Source organism: Manis pentadactyla, chromosome 8 (assembly GCF_030020395.1).
Source record: "Manis pentadactyla isolate mManPen7 chromosome 8, mManPen7.hap1, whole genome shotgun sequence".
Lineage (NCBI taxonomy): Eukaryota > Metazoa > Chordata > Mammalia > Pholidota > Manidae > Manis > Manis pentadactyla.
Window position 1 is genome coordinate 56,153,502 of NC_080026.1, and position 20,580 is coordinate 56,174,081.

The 20,580-nt window shown below is 38.1% G+C and overlaps 1 long non-coding RNA gene and 1 other non-coding gene across 2 annotated transcripts in view; both read left to right on the plus strand.

Annotated features, from left to right (window-relative positions):
• Positions 1–402: 402 nt before the first annotated feature.
• LOC118929331 (uncharacterized) overlaps positions 403–20,580 on the plus strand; it is a 156,638-nt gene continuing 136,460 nt past the window's right edge. Inside the window, exon 1 of the long non-coding RNA XR_005031549.2 lies at positions 403–502. This is a non-coding gene — a long non-coding RNA (uncharacterized LOC118929331). The remainder of the gene's footprint in view (positions 503–20,580) is intronic.
• Positions 15,865–16,027, plus strand: LOC118929345 (U1 spliceosomal RNA). The gene has a single exon (XR_005031555.2). It is a non-coding gene; the product is annotated as a U1 spliceosomal RNA (small nuclear RNA).

Sequence of the window (20,580 nt, forward strand, 5' to 3'; positions counted from 1 at the left end):
TTGTCTATATCTACTAAGACTTTTCTAACATTTTGATTGAGATTGCATTGAGTCTACAGGTCAAGTTGGGAACAAATGACATTTTAACATTACTGTGATATTCAATCTATTTATTTGTACATAATTTGATATTTTAATCACAGTTTTCTAGTTTTATATTAATTTTGTTATTGCTATTTTTTGGTGTTATTGTATCTTTCATTTTTTTAAATATAAAATTTCAATTATTCATTGCTGGTGTATAAAGAAGTACTTGACTTTTGTACATTGACCTTATATCCTGGTACCTTGTTATTTTTCCTTATTAAAATGAAGGGCTTCTTTGGTTTTGTTTTTGTTTTCTCAGGGTGTGATGTGGGTTAAGTTCTTTGGTATTTCCTACATAGACTACACTGAAATGCAGTCATGTCAGTAAGATGTTGAATAGGAATGGTAAAAGGAGATGTCATTGCTTCATTCTCAATATTAAAGGCAGAGAGTCTCTCACAGTGATGAGTTTATTGTAAGTATGATGTTTATTGTGAGATTTCTGTAGATGTTTTTACCATATTGAGGATTTCCTTCTATTCCTAGTGTGCTGAGAGTTTTATCAAGAATGGGTGTTGGATTTTCTCAAATGATTCTTGTATATTAAATTGTGTGTTCATGTGATTTTTTTCTTCTTGTAGCTTGTTAATTATATTAGTGATTTAAAAATCTTGAACTAGCCTTGATGATCTGGAATAAATACTAATTAATCATATTGTATTATTATTCTTATGCTTTGTTGGATTTGCTTTGATAATACTTTGTGGGGTTTTTTTATGTTTATAGTCATAAGAGTTACTGGTCTGTAGTTTGCTTTTCCTGCAATGTTTCCATTTGTCTTGGTATTAACGTAATGTAATTAATGTAATGCTGGCCTCATAGAATAAGTTAGGAAGTATTATTTGTGTTCCTATTTTGTGGAAAATTGGAGTTATTTCTTCCATAAACATCTAGTAGAATTCACTAGTGAATCATCTGAACTTGGTGTTCTTTTTTAAAGTTTATTTATTGTAGATTTAATTTAATAGCTATAGATCTATTGTATTTTCTTATTTATTTTATTTTCTCCTATTTGGTCATTTATGTCTTTTAAGAAATCAGTCTATTTTATCAATGCTACCAAATATGTGGGCATAGAATTGTTCATAATATTCCTTATTATTATTTTAATGTCCACAGATCAGTAGTGATAACCTCTATTTCATTTCTGACTTTAATAATTTGTGTCTCTTTTCTTTATCCTGGCCAGCCTGGCTAGAGGTTTATAAATTTTATTGATTTTTTTCAAAGAACAAGATTTTTATTTTCCTTCACTTTCTTACTGTTTCCTGTTTTCTATTCATGGATTTTTGCCCCAACTTTTCTACTTCTTATTTTTCTCTGGTTTCTTTAAGATTGAATTGATCTTCTTTTTCTAGTTCCCTAAGATGTTAATAATAAGCTAAGTTATTAATATCAGATTTTAATTATTTTAACATACATAGTTAATACTACAAATTTCCATCTAAGCACTGTTTTGCTGCATCCCACAAATGTTAAGTTCTATTTTCATTTTCATTTTGTTTGATATATTTTTATCTTCTCTTACAATTATTCTTTGATCCATGTGTTCAAAATATGTTCTTTAATCCCCAGCTATTTTGGACTGTTGCAGCTCTGTTTCTGTGATTGATTTCTAGTTTAATTTCATTGTAAAGCAAGACCACACTTTTCATTTTTTCCATTTTTAAGATGTGTTTTATGGCTCTGAATGTCATCTTATCAATATTGGTGAATGTTCCATGCAAGCATGCAAAGAATGTATATTCTGCTCTCCTGAGGAATAGAACATTTTACAAATGTCAATCAGATTATATTTATTGATAGTGCTTTTCAAGTTCTCTATATCTTCACTGATTTTCTGTCTGCTTGATCTGTTAACTATTAACACAGGGTATTAAAGTCTCTATCAATAATAGCAGAATTATTTATTTCTCTTTTCAGTTCTATAAGTTTTCCTGTCATGTACTTTGTTACTCATTAGTAGTGTCATTTGGGATTGTTATATCTTTCCGTAACATTAACTACTTTTTTATTATGCAGTGCCCTTCTTTAATGCTAATAATTTTCTTATTCTGAAATATGATTTGTATGAAATTAATTCAGTCATTCAAATTCTTTTGCTTGATCACCCAATACATTGCTACTTTTTTTACTTTAAATGAATCAGATTAGATATACAAAGAATAAGAAAAATAAAATATTTTACCTTCTTATATTCCTGTTTGAATATAAGAAGGTAAAATATTTTATTCTTAATGTAGATGTAACTCTCTTACCTATATCATTTTCTTACCACTTGAAGAATTTTCTTAATGTAGATATAACTCTCTTACCTATATCATTTTCTAACCACTTGAAGAATTTCCAACATTTATTGAAGGAAGGTTCCCTGGTGATGAAGTCCCTCTATTTTTGTATGGCGGAGAAAATCTCTTTCTCCTTCAGTTTTGAAGAACAATCTTCCAGATATAGAATACTTGGTTGGAAGGTTTAATTATCTTCTTTTAACAAATATGTATTTCTTCTCACTCTTGTTTGCATTGTTTTGACAAGATGTCTGAGTCACGTCTTATTCTTTTCCCTCTATAGTTAAGAGTCTCTTGTCCCAGACTTTTTTCAAGATTTTCTCTCCTCTGGCATTCCAATCACACCTATGGTATACCTTGCAAGTTGTCCTACAGTTCTTGAATGTTATGTTATTTCTTGTTTCCTCCCCTCTTTTTTTCTCTTTGCATTTGTGTTTGGGAAGTTTCTTTTGACTATCTTGACATTCCCTGATTCTTTCCTTGGCCTTGTAAAATCTACTGATGAGTCTGTGGAAGGCATCCTTCATTTTAGTTACTATACATGTTGTGTCTGCCGTTTCATTTTGATACTTTCTTAGAGTTTCCATCTCTCTACTTTTATTACCTATCTGTTCTTGCATGTTGTGACCGTCACCAACATTTCTCCAGTGCTTTTTCACCCTATTGCTCTCTACTGCCTTCCCAGGCTACCGCATTTCCAGTCTAGCTCTTGGAAGCTCTGTTCTCCCATTGACTACTTCAGTTTCCTTCCTTAAGTGCAACAGAGTGACTAAAGTAGGAGGAATAATGGGATAATGCTCTGAAAAAGTCTTTTACCCTGAAGAAGAGGTCTTGTTAAGAAGACTCCAGTGCATTTCACAGCAATTGCCCCATCCCTGACTGGCCACCACCCACCAGAGCCATGAGATGAACTTTCTTGGGTTTTCACCATAAGAAACTGGTGTGGTTCCTGAAGGTAAAACCCATGATACCCTGGCCCACTAGCCTATGGCCCCCAGGAGTCTCTCACTCTCCCACTAGTTCACACCCAGCTTCTGGAAATTTGTCAAAATCACCATTTAAGTGTTTCTACCAGTTTACAGTTCCAGGGGCTTCTTTTCCAGGTAAGAAGATCTCAACTGCATCTCCTGGGGATGGTTATTCACCCTGCAGCTTCATTTCTTTGATAGGTTCATGAAAAGTCATGTCTAGCTCTTTTTTGTAAAGGGTGATGACTTCTGAGAACTTCACATGTTGGAGCTGAAAACAGAGGTACAACTAATGATTTTATTTTAACAATAGGAGAACATAACATGTGATCACATATATGATCAAGGTCATAATATGTGTCATTGATCTTCAGAGATTTAAAGAGAGAGAGAGGCTTTAAGGACTAATACACTTAAAAACTAAGACATTTGGGGTTTAATTATGATTATTTTTAGATATTACTAAGAGGTTATTATCTCATAAAGGATTAATTTATTTAATGAATAGAAGTACAGCAACAGAGATCTACAATGTATAAGTCAAAGACAACTTGTCAAATGAGATACAATCATACAGGGAGCCATTTTTCATATTCTACTTCCTGTTGATTTGGTGGACACACTATAATGTGAATCCTGATCATTCCTGCCTTCTGGTGTCCATACCTTTTTGTAATCCCCTTCCCAGTGTATGTGGAATCTGTGACTTGAAACCAACTAATATTATATGACACAAGTGATGGGATAGCACTTTTATGATTTCCTTTTATTTCATTAGAATCTGAGCAGTCAGGTAAGAGACTGCCTTGCTGAAATTGAAAAAGCAAGGCATTTTGTTCAGAAATAAACATACTGAGGGCCATGTGGCAGGGAACTGTGAGCAGTTTGTTGAACCTAAGGGGAGCCCTAAGACAGCACTCTGCAAACAGCCAGGGCCTTCAGTCATCAGTACGAAGGAAATGAGTCCTGCCAATAATCTGATTGACCTTGGAAGAGAATTCTTCCCCAGTCAAGCTTGCGAATGAGAATATACCAGACTATCATCTTTAATCAGTCTAAAGAAATTCTGCGGAGTGACAAGCTAAGCCCCACTCAGACTCCTCACCCACAGAACCTGTGACATGAAATGCATTATTGTAGACCATTAAGTTTGTGATAATTTGTTACATGGCAATAAAATCTCAATGCAGTTAATAGCAACCTTTGTGGAATGATCTGAGAAAATTTTTTAAAATAAAATTTAAGGGAGAAAAAAAAGGGAGTGGGTGATTTAATTAGCTCTTAGTGTTGAGAGTTATTGTTTATATTCAAAGAAGACTGGAAAACATATATATATAATCTATAGACTCCGAATGGAAATTTTGTTTTAATTTTTATATTGTTGAAGACTCAGATGTTTTATGGAGTGATTATGGTGTCCTGACGTGGTATAGTGGAGACATCACTAGAACGGGTTCTGGATAGATATGATTTCTGGTAATTGTTAATGCTCTCCTTCCCATGTTTCCAACTTTCTGGGTTACACATCTTGACCATTTGAGTTAGGAATGGGGCCATGTGATAAACTCTGAGCTATGAGTTGACGTGATTTATTCTGTGTTGGAGCATTTAATTGCTGTTTTACAATTTTCTGTCCCTCTCATAAGAAATGGCACACCTAGAGATGGTAGCTAACCCATCAACCTGGATCCTCAAAAAGCTGTGATGAGCAGACTCCTGCTACCAGCCCATGAGGAGCACACAGCATGAAAGAGAAATAACCTTTTGCTGTTTACAGTCACTGAAACTTTGGGTTTTATATTTTGCTGAAGCCTAACCTACCTATCCTGACTTATAAATGGTTCACACATCTGTTTCACACCTTACTAGCTAATTGAACTTTTATTCTGTTTTCTTTACTGCATAATGGAAGAAGTAGTAATTTCTGACTCTTAAGGTTATTAAGACTAAAAAGATAAGATTTATTTAACTGGAATGGGCGGCTCTTGGTATGTAGTAGCTGTTTGTTAGTGCTGACATCATCATATGCTCTGATACCCACTTATTGGGACTTGGACTTGTCTCAAAGATCTGCTCTCTGGCCAAGACAAGGAGGGAAAGGATTCACTGAGAACAAAATTAGACCAGTAGGTCTGAAGTAACCTACAAATGTAATTTTATCATATTGTGCCTTTGCATCCCAGATGTCTGATTTTGATTGGATTTTAAAAGCAGTCCTGAATTGTGTATGTGTATGTGTGTATTTTTATGTTTTCACTTACTCTTGAAAATATTATATATCTGTATCTGTATACTTGCATTCATGTGTACAAATATGCATCTATAGCTATCTATGTATATTTGATATTTCAGAAAATAAGGACTAAATTGGGACAAGAAAGGCCAGCCTAAATAGTCAAAGGGGAAAGAGAACTCAAGTATTGTGGCCACTTAGAGGCAAAGCCTTATGCTTTGAATGGTTCTGCGTACTTATATCTTCTAAATCACATTATTTTACTGATGTTACAAATAGTATTGGCCAAGTGAGATCTGACATTTTACATAATCTTATGTAAGAATTCTCAGCTGTGTTTTCTTGCTAAAAAATAAAAAGTGTTTTCATTAATTTCTTAGCTACTTGGTCTGCAGACAAAAGACAGAAGCAACCATGCAAAATTAAGGTTAATGTTAAATGATATAACTCTATGCTAAGTACATATACTACAGTTTTTGAAAATCCATTTTCAGTTTGATAAACAATGGAACCCATCTAACTTATCATCAGAAATGTTATAAAATATCTTTAGATTAGCAGAAATTATCTGAAACAGGTATTGCATAAAGCTTTACAGTATTTTTCATGTCCATTGTCTTATTTCATACAGAAAATAATCATAGGAGATAGGCAAAGCAGTCATTCTCCCCATTTTATGGGTGTAGCTGATATTTAGAGAAATCAAGTTACTCGCTTGGGTTTCCAGTGGGAAGTAACCCCTACACCCCTTGTTCTCTCTCAGAGTTTGTGTGTATGTGGGCGGGGGAGGCCCTGGGGGATTGGAAAGCCAGAAACAGTCACTCAAGGCATGGAATTACTTTGGATTCCTTATGCCATCCACTACCACCAATCATATCCTGTCAGTTTCCTAATTCTGATGTTTTATTTCACAAATATTTTATGTTTATCATTTTCATCTCACACCTGAGTTAGTTGATACTCTGACCCTAAGATGACACTGATTTTAAGGCAGTTAACATAATATTTAGGGAATATGCCTTGTTCTCAGAACAACATTAATGTAGTTACTAATAAGCTGTAAAACTTAAGAGATGATCTAGTTATTCATCATCCTCAGTCTCAGTTCCCTCTATTTTATAATGTGGATAACACATAACACCTTTAACAGGGGCTGTTTCAAGAATTAAGTGAGATTCTAAGAGGTAAAGTGATCAGTATAGTGCAAATACCTAGTAAATGCTTAATAAATGTTAGTCATTTTTATTATTTTATTATTGGTCACGATTTCCTATGATTATCTCTTATCTAATTCCCCTTGCTCTTCTTTAGTGCTTGCAATCTATTCTTGACCCTCATGGAACTAAAGGAAGACCAACCAAATTAAAAAAGCAAGGGCTACTTATTCAGAGCTTGCTGCAACAAGGGAGTCAGTCACCATCACATGCATTTTGGCAGCGACTCAAAGGGAGGCAGAAGAGTGAGAAAGCTTTATAGTGGGCAAAAGGGGAAGCTTCAAGTATGCTATGATGGTAGGCTGTTGGTGGGGAAGCCGCAAACAGGCTAAGTAGAAGCAGGGCATCCTATCATTAGGGGAGAACATTTGACTTTGTTCGGTTCTAAATTGGAAGTGGGGGAGACAGATTAGGAAAGCTGTCAGTTACTAATCAAGTCCTGCCACTTTGGCACTTTACAGAAGCTATTGTTTGGCTTCCTGGACTGTTAGTAACAATCCATATGTAGTAAGGATAATACTCTGATCCTCTATAAGTCTGACCTATTGTAGGCTGGCTCCCTGGGCTGTTTATTGTACTTCAAGGGGTTACTTTCCTGGACAGGATGCTGCAGGTGGGTCAGAGTTCTGCTTTTATGGTCTGGCCATTGTTCATTCGCATATTCAGTTTCTCACTTTTCTCTTGTAGTGATACATCTAAGCCCCAACCAAATCATAAAGGGTGACTTCTCTGCTCAACACCCTTCAACCCTTCAATGGCTCCCATGTCTCCAGAATAGACTCAGTGGCCCTGAGCAGGGCATTCACAGTTTCTCATGGTCCTACTTCTTGCATTTCCAGCTTCATCTAAGACCACTTTTGCAAGAAGTCATGTTTTATCCTGAAGCAAGAACAAACAATTTGCATTTCCACTGCACATACTATGCTACCTGTCAGCCCCACTCATTGCTGTCTCCATGTGGAAAGCCCTTCATCCCATTGTTCACTTTTCCAACCTTGTGCTTTTGCTTGGTCATCCTGTCCTAGAGTTATCAGCAGAAGACATCAGGCTTTCCACCCCCACCCGAGCTCCTGAAACACCATTTGCAAACTTCTGTCTGCACACTTACCACATCTTGTTGCAATTCCATCTCCCTATTTACCTCTTTCCTTTTCCAGGCAGTGAGCTTCCCGAAGGCAAACACTGTCTTATCTGTCCTCTTCCCCGGCCCTCGCACTTTTCCCAGCACATTTACTGTACAGCACTGGGTAAGAGCAGAAGATTAGGATCAACATTTTCATTTTCTGACTTCTGTTTGAGAGGTTTTTCCTCTATGTCACGTCTTATGAAAATGTGACATTAAAAATGAATGCTGGGAAATAAGTTCAAGTGGTGGAGTGGAACCAAATATGATTAAGACATTTTCAATCTGTCCTTTGTGACATTTCAGAAAATGTCTCTATTCGGAGGTTAAGTATTACTTGAGTGGTCCATCAACTGCAATTGGAAGGCAAAAACTGCTCTGTGCCTGACAAACCAGGTAAAAGGGATTTTTTCTGATACATTAGTTTTTGCCCTGGAATGTAAATACTTGCTTTTCTGACTGATGCTTCAGGAATGAGAACCTTGACATGCTGATCAACAAGCCACCCTTAAGGCAAAGAGGGAAAACAAATCTCATAGAGAAAAGCAGTGAAATAGACCCCCGGATTAGGATGCATGCTTGAGAAGTGTGTCCATGCCTGCCCGTATGCGAGGACTCTTCTGGATGACTGCAAGCAGGCTGACCAAGACCTTTGTCTTGTGCAACTGGCTCCTGATTTTGGGCTACTTCTCTCTCCAAAATGAGGACTACAACTGTCCTGGAAACCAGTATTTCCATGTTTTCTTGCCACTCCAGTCTAACCACCGATTCTTCCTGGTGCACACTTCTCACCAGGGCATTCTCCTGCTCTAGAGTTCTTCGTGACCCCAACTGTAGGATCTGAACATGCCTGTGTTGACAATCCATCTTCACATTTCTAGTTCACCATATAGTCTTTGACTTACACTCCAGACAAGTTAATCTGTCCATTTTTTCATGATGCATTTTGCACTGTCCTGTGTCCATGAAATTACTCAATTTGAAACTTTTTATGAAGATTTCACTGATCTCTTTATCTTAGGGATTCCCAGGTTCACCTGAAGGGGTCAAGAAGGTGCTTATTAAAAATACAGATTCCTTGTCTTAGGGTATTCCTATAAAAAGTGCTTACAGAAGACATCCTCTTAGAAAGTATTTGGGGGAGAGGAGCCAAGATGGTGGCATGAGTAGGAGAGGGGAAATCTCCTCCAAACAAACATATATATTTTTGAAAATACAACAAATACAACTATTCCAAAAAGAGAGACCAGAAGATACAGGACAATAGCCAGGCTACATCTACGTCTGTGAGAACCCAGCGCCTCATGAAGGGGATAAGATACAAGCTGCAGTCCAGCGGGACCCGAGTGACACCCCTACCCCAGCGCCAAAGCAGGAGGAGAGGAGTCAGAGTTGGGAGGAAGAGGGAGCCCAGGACTGCTAAACACCCAGCCCTAGCCATCTGCACTGGGAGTGTAGATATATAGTGCATGGTGTGCTGGATACTAGGGAAACAGAACAGTAAAACTTGTGAGCAGGTCCCCGCAGCCCTCGCCCCTGGGACAAAAGAAAAGCGAGTGCTTTTTGAAAGTCTTAAAGGGACAGGGGCCTCACAGCTGGACAGAAGTGTCCTGGCACACTCAGCCCAGCAGCTGGGAATCCTGGGGAACTCTGGGAGCCCTAACCCTCTGGGCGGCAGTGCAGCTTGGAGGTTCCACATGGCAATAAACAGCCTCCCGCCGTTCCCCCTCTGGCACGGCCCCTCTATAGCAGAGCAGCAGCCTGAAAGTGACCACGCCCACAGCAACCATGGCAACCATGCAGAGCTTACTCCACAGAGGCCCGGGGAAGAATAAGAGACTTCATCTGCGCAAAACTTCCCAACACTAGCTGCTAGGGGTCGCCACTCTTACAGGAGAGAAAAGCAAAGAGTAAGTAGGAAGGGATTTTGTTCTCCCAGCTGACACATGCACCATCTGCCCATTGTCATTAAAAGGCAGAAGAATTTGATTCAGACCAGAATCATAGAGACATCCTCCCCTGAGAGGAAACCTGAGGAGATAGACCTAACCAACCTTCCTGAAAAAGAATTCAAAATAAAGGTCATAATCATGCTTATGGACTTGCAGAGAAATATGCAGGAGCTAAGGAGGGAGAATACAGAAATAAAACAATCTCTGGAAGGACTTCAAAGCAGAATGGATGAGATGCAAGAGACCATTAACGACTAGAAAACAGAGAACAGGAACACAGAGAAACTGACACAGAGAGAGATAAAAGGATCTCCAGGAATGAAAGAATATTAAGAGAACTGTGTGACCAATCGAAATGGAGCAATATCCACATTATAAGGGTACCAGAAGAAGAAGACAGAGAAAAAGTGATAGAAAGTGTCTCTGAAGAAATAATTGCTGAAAATTTCCCCAATTGGGGGATTAAATAGCCTTTCAGACCACGGAAGCACACAGAACTCCCAAGACAAGGGAACCAAGGAGGACAACACCAAGACACATAATAATTAAAATGGCAAAGATCAAAGACAAGGACAGAGTATTAAAGACAGTCAGAGGTAGAAAAAAGGTCACTGAAAAAGGAAAACCCATCAGGTTATCATCAGACTTCTCAACAGAGACCTTACAGGCCAGAAGAGAATGGCATCATACATTTAATGCAATTAAACAGAAGGGCCTTGAACCAAGGATACTGTATCCAGTACAATTACATTTAAATATGAAGGATGGATTAAACAATTCCCAGACGAGCAAAAGTTGAGGGAATTTGCCTCCCACAAACCACCTTTAATGGGTATTTTAGAGGGACAGCTCTAGATGGAAGCACTCCTAAGGCTAAACAGATGTCACCAGAGAAAATAAAATCACAGCAAAAAAAGTGGAAAAATCAAATACTAACTAAAGGCAAAAAAATAAAATCAACTACCCACAAAAGCAGTCAAAGGAAACACAAAAGAGCACACACACAAAAAAAAAACACCTAATATAAAAAGAATGGAGCAGGAGGAATAAGAAGGGAGAGAAATAAGGAATCATCAGACTGTGTTTATAATAGCTCAATAAGAGAGTTAAGTTACACAGTAAGATAGTAAAGAAGCTAACCTTGAACCTTTAGTAAACATGAACGTAAAGCCTGCAATGGCAACAAGTACAAGTACACATCTTTCAATAATCACCCTAAATGTAAATGGACTGAATGCACCAATCAAAGGACACAGAGTAATAGAATGGATAAAAAAGCAAAACCTATCTATATGCTGCTGACAGGAGACTCACCTCAAACCCAAAGATATGCACAGACTAAAAGTCAAGGGAAAGAAAAAGATATTTCATGCAAACAACAAGGAGAAAAAAGCAGGTGTTTCAGTACTAATATCAGACAAAATAGACTTCAAAACAAAGAAAGTCATAAGAGATAAAGAAGGACATTACATAATGATAAAGGAGTAAATCCAACAAGAGGATATAACCATTATAAGTATATATGCACCCAATACAGGAGCACCACCTTATGTGAAACAAAAACTAACAGAATTAAAGGAGGAAATAGAATGCAATGCATTTATTTTAGGAGATTTCAACACACCATTCACTACAAAGGACAGATCTACCAGACAGAAAATAAATAAGGACACAGAGGCACTGAATAACACACTAGAACAGATGGACCTAATGGACATCTATAGAACTCTACACCCAAAAGCAACAGGATGCACATTCTTCTCAAGGGCACATGGAACATTCTCCAGAATAGACCACATACAAGGCCACAAAAAGAGCCTCAGTAAATTCAAACAGATTGAAATTCTACCAACCAACTTCTCAGACCACAAAAGTATAAAACTAGAAATAAACTGTACAAAGAAAGGAAAAAGACTCACAAACACATGGAGGCTTAACAACATGCTCCTAAATAATCAATGGATCAATGACCAATTCAAAATAGAGATCAAGCAACATATGGAAACAAATGACAACAACACAAAGCCTCAACTTCTGTGGGATGCAGTGAAAGCAATCTTTAGAGGAAAGTATACAGCAATCCAGGCCTATTTAAAGAAGGAAGAACAATCACAAATGAATAGTCTAAAGTCACAATTATCAGAACTGGGAAAAGAAGAAAAAATGAGACCTAAAGTCGGCAGAAGGAGGGACATAATAAAGACCAGAGAAGAAATAAATAAAATTGAGAAGAATAAAAGAATAGAAAAAAAATCAATGAAACCAAGAGCTGGTTCTTCGAGAAAATAAACAAAAGAGATAAGCCCCTAGCCAGACTTATAAAAAGAAAAAGAGAATCTACACACATCAACAGAATCAGAAATGAGAAAGGAAGATTCACGACGGACCCTACAGAAATACAAAGAATTATTAGAGAATACTACAAAAAACTATACACTAACAAGCAGGAAACCTAGATGAAATGGACAACTTCCTAGCAAAATACAACCTTCCAAGACTGACCAAGGAAGAAACACAAAATCTAAACAGACCAATTACCAGCAAAGAAATTGAAATCTTAAGTGATCAAGAAACTACCCAAGAGCAAAACTCCCAGGCCAGATGGATTTACCGTGGAGTTTAATCAGACATAAAGAGAAGACATAATACCCATTCTCCTTAAAGTTTTCCAAAAAATAGAAGGAAAGGAAATACTTCCAGACTCATTCTATGAAGCCAGCATCAAAATAATACCAAAACCAGGCAAAGACCCCACCAAAAAATAAAATTACAGACAATATCCCTGATGAATATAGATGCAAAAATACTCAGCAAAATATTAGCACCTGGAATTTAAAAATACATCAAGAGGATCATACACCATGATCAAGTGGAATTCATCTCAGGGATGAAAGGATGGTACAACATTCAAAAATACATCAACATCATCTACCACATCAACAAAAAGAAGGACAAAAATCACATGATCATCTCCATAGATGCTGAAAAAGCATTTGACAAAATTTAACATCCATTCATGATAAAAAGTCTTAGCAAAATGGGTATAGAGGGCAAGTACCTCAACATAATAAAAGCCATATATGATAAACCCATAGTCAACAACATACTAAACAGCGAGAAGCTGAGAGCTTTTCCTCAAAGGTCGTGAACAAGACAGGGATGCCCAGTCTCCCCACTGTTATTCAACATAGTACTGGAGGTCCTAGCCATGGTAATTAGACAAAACAAAGAAATACAAGTAATCCAGATCAGTAAAGAAGAAGTCAAACTGTCACTATTTGCAGATGACATGGTATTGTACATAAAATCCGTAAAGACTCCACTCCAAACTACTAGTACTGATATCGGAATTCAGCAAAGTTGCAGGATACAAAATTAATACACAGAAATCTGAGGCTTTTCTGTACACTAACGATGAACTAATAGAGAAATCAAGAAAACAATTCCATTCACAATAGCATCAAAAATAATAAAATACCTAGGAATATACCTAACCAAGGAAGTGAAAGACCTATACCCCAAAAACTACAAGACACTCTTAAGAGAAATTAAAGAGGACACTAACAAATGGAAACTCATCCCATGCTCTTGGCTAGGAAGAATTAATATCATCAAAATGGCCATCCTGCCAAAAGCAACCTACAGATTCAATGCAATCCCTATCAAATTAACAACAGCATTCTTCAACGAACTGGAACAAACAGTTCTAAAATTCATATGGAAACACCAAAGACCCTGAATAGCCAAAGCAATCCTGAGAAGGAAGAATAAAGTGAGAGGGATCTCACTCCCCAACTTCAAGCTCTACTACAAAGCCACGGTAATCAAGACAGTTTGCTACTGGAACAAAAATAGAGCTACAGACCAGAGGAATGGAATAGAGTCTCCAAACATTAACCCAAACATATATGGACAATTAATATATGATAAAGGAGCCATGGACATACAATGGGGAAATGACCGTCTCTTCAACAGCTGGTGTTGGCAAAACTGGACAGCTACATGTAAGAGAATGAAACTGAATCATTGTCTAACTCCATACACAGAAGTAAATTAGAAATGGATCAAAGACCTGAACATAAGCCATGAAACCATAGAACTCTTAGAAAAAAACATAGGCAAAAGTTTCTTGTGCATAAACGTGAGTGACTTCTTCATGAACGCATCTCCCCAGGCAAGGGAAACAAAAGAAAAAATGAACAAGTGGGACTATATCAAGCTGAGAAGCTTCTGTACAGCAAAGGACACCATCAGCAGAACAAAAAAGCATCCTACAGTGTGGGAGGACATATTCATAAGTGACAGATCCAATAAAGGGTTGACATCCAAAATATATAACAAGCTCACGCACCTCAACACACAAAAAGTGAACAGTCCAATTAAAAAATGGGCAGAGGAGCTGAATAGACTTCTCCAAAGAAGAAATTCAGATGGCCAACAGACACATGAAAGAAAAGATGCTCCATGTCGCTAGTCATCAGAGAAATGCAAATTAAAATCACAATGAGATATCACCTCACACTAGTAAGGATAGCCACCATCCAAAATACAAACAACACAAATATTGGTGAGGTTGTGTAGAAAGGTGAACCCTCCTACACTGCTGGTGGTAATGTAAATTAGTTCAACCATTGTGGAAAGCAGTATGGAGATACCTCAAAAAGCTCAAATGGAAATACCATTTGACCCAGGAATACCACTTCTAAGAATTTACCCTAGGAATGCAGCAGCCCAATTTGAGAAAGATAGATGCACCACTATGTTTATTGCAGCACTATTAACAATAGCCAAGAAATGGAAGCAACCTAAGTGTCCATCAGTAGATCAATGGATAAAGAAGATGTGGTACATATACACAATGGAATATTATTCAGCCATAAGAAGAAAAGATATCCTACCATTTTCAACAACATGGATGGAGCTAGAGGGTATAATGCTCAGTGAAATAATCCAGGCAGAGAGAGACATGTACCACATGATTTCACTCATCTGTGGAGTATAAGAACAAAGGAGAAACTGAAGGAACAAAACAGCAGCAGAATCACAGAACCCAAGAATGGACTAACAGTTGCCAAAGGGAAAGGGACTGGGGAGGATGGGTGGGAAGGGAGGGACAAGGGAGGGGAGAGAAGAAATGTGGCCTTACAATTATCATGTATAATGTGTGTGTGGGGCACGGCGAGGGCTGTGCAACACAGAGAAGACAAGTAGTGATTTTGCAGCATCTCACTATGCAGATGAACAGTAACTAATGGGGTATGTGGGGGGGACTTGGTGAAGGGGGGAGTCTAATAAACATAATGTTCCTCATGTAATTATAGATTAATGATACCAAAGGAAAAAAAAAGGTATTTGGGAGTCACAGTGCTTAAAGGATCTGTCTTAATGTAGCATCAACTTATAATGCATACTGTCTGTATGTGGACTGGATGATGCCAGATAATAAAATAGCAGTTTCCTAATGGCATTTTATTCAGACATTGTATAAGAACAGTGTTCTATAACAAATAATATTATTATTTTTGTTTGGGTTTGGTGGAATTTAAGGAGACTGGTGACAGCCTCAAAACATATAAGAATTTTTGGTGTACATAGAAGCTGCATTTTTAATAGATACTCAGAGTGATTACTTTTTAGACTAAATTTTAAGAATCACTGTAGGAAGTAATCCAACATTTTTGTAACTTTCTTATTGTTGGCTAACCTTTGTACTTGGGTAATCATTGCCTTCAATGGATTATCAATGCCACAGGAGGCCATGTCTTATATCCCTTTAATCTCCAAAGAGCATGGCAAGGGTACTTTTAAGTCAGAAGGAAACTGCCAAGTGACAAATCCTTAAGCTGCTGAAATTTGAGGGAACACACTGTTTGATATTGTGACAGAGCAATAATTTGCGAGATAACAGGCTATTATAATGCAATGTTGTTATTTAGAAGATATATTTCTAGCAAAAGGCAAGTCTGCCTATCATTTGTAGCCATAATAGAAAAGGAGAGATACTTACCTGGCAGGGAGATACTTGTGACCATGAAGGTGGTTTTCTCAGGGCAAGGTTTATCCATTGCACTGTGGATGTGCAGATCCCTGAGATTCCTGCAATGTGGGAAACTTGACTTGCATACTTTGTGGTAGTGGGGACTGTGTACATGCTTTCTCCTGAAATGAAAGGAAAAGGGAAAAAAGAAAAGAAAATATAAAGTTTAGTATTGTAGGCAGGTTCAACATGCAATCCAACGAAACATACATTGGAAGAATTTGACTTGGAAGACAATATACTCTAATTTATGAACTTCTAGTAAGTGACAGTTATTGCTATTTGCTTGTGGTTGATGTATTTATAGGGAAATAATGATATGCTCAGCCCAAACTTAAAAGCATGTATCATCCTGGTACATGAAAGAGAATCAACAAAAACACAGGAGTGAAGGCAGAGCCAAGATGGTGGCATGAGTAGGACAATGGGAACGCCCTCTCAAAAACATATATATTTTTGAAAATACAACAAATACAACTATCCCTAAAAGAGAGACCAGAAGACACAGGACAACAGCCAGACTACCTCCACACCTGTGAGAGCCCAGCACCTGGTGAAAGGGGTAAGATACAAGCCCCAGCCCAGTGGGAAATGAGGCCCCGCACCCCAGCACCTGGTGGGAGGAAAGGAGTCGGAGTGGGGAGGGAGAGGGAGCCCATGACTGCTAAACACCCAGCCCTAGCCATCCGCAACAGAGCACAGACACACAGTGCAAGCGTGGGGTGCTGGAAACTAGGGAAGCAGGACAGCAAGACCTGTGAGCGGGTCCTGCAGCTGGTGCACCTGGGACAAAGAAAAGCGAGTGCTTTTTGAAAGTCTTAAAGGGACAGGGACTCCACAGCTAGACGGAAGCATCCCGGATCACAGTCCAGCAGCAGGAAATTCCAGGGAACTCTGGGCGCACTAACCCCCTGGGCAACAGCTTTGAGACCCCTCACAGAGGTAAACATCCAAACAGCCCCCTGTCCATTACCCCACTGGGGCCCCACAATAGCAGAACAGCAGCCTGAGGCTGGCCACACCCACAGCAAGGGAGCTTCCTCCATACTGGCCTGGCAAGATACAGAGACCCAGTCTACACAAAATTGCCCAACACAAGCGACTAGGGGTCGCAGTTGTCCCAGTAAAGAAAGGCCAGGAGCAAGTGGAAAGTCTTGGCTCTCCCAGCTGACAGATGAGTCAATAGCATACCACTGCACCTATCAACATGAAAAGGCAAAAAAATTTGATCCAGACAAGACTAACACAGACATCTTCGACACCTTCTCCTGAGAAGGAACCTGGGGAGATAGATTTAACCAATCTTCCTGAAAAAGAATTCAAAACAAAAGTCATAACCATGCTGATGGACTTGCAGAGAAATATGCAATAACTAAAGAGGGAGAATAAAGAAATAAAAAAATCTCAGGAAGGACTTCAAAGCAGATTGGACGAGATGCAAGAGACCATTAATGGACTAGAAAACAGAGAACAGGAATACAGAGAAGCTGATACAGAGAGAGATAAAAGGATCTCCAGGAATGAAAGAATATTAAGAGAACTGTGTGACCAATCGAAACAAAACAATACCTGCATTATAGGGGTACCAGAGGAAGAAGAGACAGAAAAAGGGATAGAAAGTGTCTTTGAAGAAATAATTGCCGAAAACTTCCCCAAACTAGGGGAGGAAATGGCCTCTCAGACCACAGAGGTACACAGAACTCCCATGACAAGGGATCCAAGGAGGGCAACACCAAGACACATAATAATTAAAATGGCAAAGATCAAAGACAAGGACAGAGTATTAAAGGCAGACAGAGGGAGAAAAAAGGTCACCTACAGAGGAAAACCCATCAGGCTATCCTCAGACTTCTCAACAGAAACCCTACAGGCCAGAAGAAAATAGCATGATATACTTAATGCAATGAAACAGAAGGGCCTCGAACCAACAATACTGTATTCAGCACGATTATCATTTAAATATGAAGGAGGGATTAAGAAATTCCCAGACAAGTAAAAGTTGAGGGAATTTGCCTCCCACAAACCACCTCTACAGGGCATCTTACAGGGACTGCTCTAGATGGGAGCACTCTTAAAAAGAGCACAGAACAAAATACCCAACATACGAAGAATGGAGGAGGAGGAATAAGAAGGGAGAGAAATAAAGAATCATCAGACCGTGATTATAATAGCTCAATAAGCGAGTTAAGTTAGACAGAAAGATAGTAAAGAAGCTAACCTTGAACCTTTGGTAACCACAAACTTAAAGCCTGCAATGGGAATAAGTACATATCTTTCAATAGTCAGCCTAAATGTAAATGGACTGAATGCACCAATCAAAAGACACAGAGTAATAGAACGGATAAAAAAGCAAGACCCATCCATATGCTGCTTACAAGAGACTCACCTCAAACACAAAGACATGCACAAACTTAAAGTCAAGGGATGGAAAAAGATATTTCATGCAAACAACAGAGAGAAAAAAGCAGGTGTTGCAATACTAGTATCAGACAAAATAGACTTCAAAATAAAAAAAGTAACAAAAGATAAACAAGGACATTACATAATGATAAAGGGCTCAGTCCAACAAGAGGATATAACCATTATAAATATATATGCACCCAATACAGGAGCATCAACATATGTGAAACAAATACAAACAAAATTAAAGGAGGAAATAGAATGCAATGCATTCATTTTGAGAGACTTCAACACACAACTCACTCCAAAGGACAGATCCACGAGACCGAAAATAAGTAAGGACACAGAGGCACTGAACAACACACTAGAACAGATGGACCTAATAGACATCTACAGAACTCTACATCCAAAAGCAAAAGGATACACATTCTTCTCAAGTGCACATGGAACATTCTCCAGAATAGACCACATACTAGGCCACAAAAAGAGCCTCAGTAAATTCCAAAAGATTAAAATCCTACCAACCAACTTTTCAGACCACAAAGGCATAAAACTAGAAATAAACTGTACAAAGAAAGCAAAAAGGCTCACAAACACATGGAGGATTAACAACACACTCCTAAATAATCAATGGATCAATTATTAAATCAAAATGGAGATCCAGCAATATATGGACACAAACAGCAACAACAGAAAGCCACAACTACTGTGGGATACAGCAAAAGCAGTCTTAAGAGGAAAGTATATAGAAATCCAGGCATATTTAAAGAAGGAAGAACAATCCCAAATGAATGGTCTAATCTCACAATTATCGAAATTGGAAAAAGAAGAGCAAATGAGGCCTAAGGACAGCAGACGGAGGGACATAATAAAGATCAGAGAAGAAATAAATAAAATTGAGAAGAATAAAACAATAGCAAAAATCAATGAAACCAAGAGCTGGTTCTTCGAGAAAATAAACAAAATAGATAAGCCTCTAGCCAGACTTATTAAGAGGAAAAGAGAGTCAACACACATCAACAGAATCAGAAATGAGAAAGGAAAAATCACGAAGGACCCCACAGAAATACAAAGAATTATTAGAGAATACTATGAAAACCTATATGCTAACAAGCTGGGAAAACCAGGAGAAATGGACAACTACCTAGAAAAATACAACCTTCCAAGACTGACCCAGAAAGAAACAGAAAATCTAAACAGACAAATTACCAGCAATGAAATTTAAGCGGTAACAAAAATCTACCAAAGAACAAAACCCCCGGGCCAGATGGATTTACCTCGGAATTTTATCAGACATACAGGGAAGACATAATACCCATTCTCCTTAGAGTTTTCCAAAAAATAGAAGAGGAGGGAATACTCCCAAACTCATTCTATGAAGCCAACATCACCCTAATACCAAAACCAGGCAAAGACCCCACCAAAAAGAACACTACAGACCAATATCCCTGATGAACATAGATGCAAAAATACTCAACAAAATATTAGCAAACCGAATTCAAAAATACATCAAAAGGATCATACACCATGACCAAGGGGGATTCATCCCAGGGATGCAAGGATGGTACAACATTTGAAAATACATCAACATCATCCACCACATCAACAAAAAGAAAGACAAAAACCACATGATCATCTCCATAGATGCTGAAAAAGCATTTGACAAAATTCAACATTCATTCATGATAAAAAGTCTCAACAAAATGGGAATAGAGGGCAAGTACCTCAACATAATAAAGGCCATATATGATAAACCCACAGCCAACATTACACTGAACAGCGAGAAGCTGAAAGCTTTTCCTCTGCGATCAGGAACAAGACAGGGATGCCCACTCTCCCCACTATTATGCAACATAGTACTGGAGGTCCTAGCCATGGCAATCAGACAACACAAAGAAATACAAGGCATCCAGATTGGTAAAGAAGTCAAACTGTCACTATTTGCAGATGACATGATATTGTACATAAAAAACCCTAAAGACTCCACTCCGACTACTAGAGCTAATACCAGAATTCAGCAAAGTTGCAGGATACAAAATCAACACACAGAAATCTGTGGCTTTCCTATACACTAACAATAAACTAATAGAAAAAGAAATCAGGAAGACAATTCCATTCACAATAGCATCAAAAATAATAAAATACCTAGGAATAAACCTAACCAAGGAAGTGAAAGACCTATACCCTGAAAACTATAAGACACTCTTAAGAGAAATTAAAGAGGTCACTAACAAATGGAAACTCATCCCATGCTCCTGGCTAGGAAGAATTAATATCG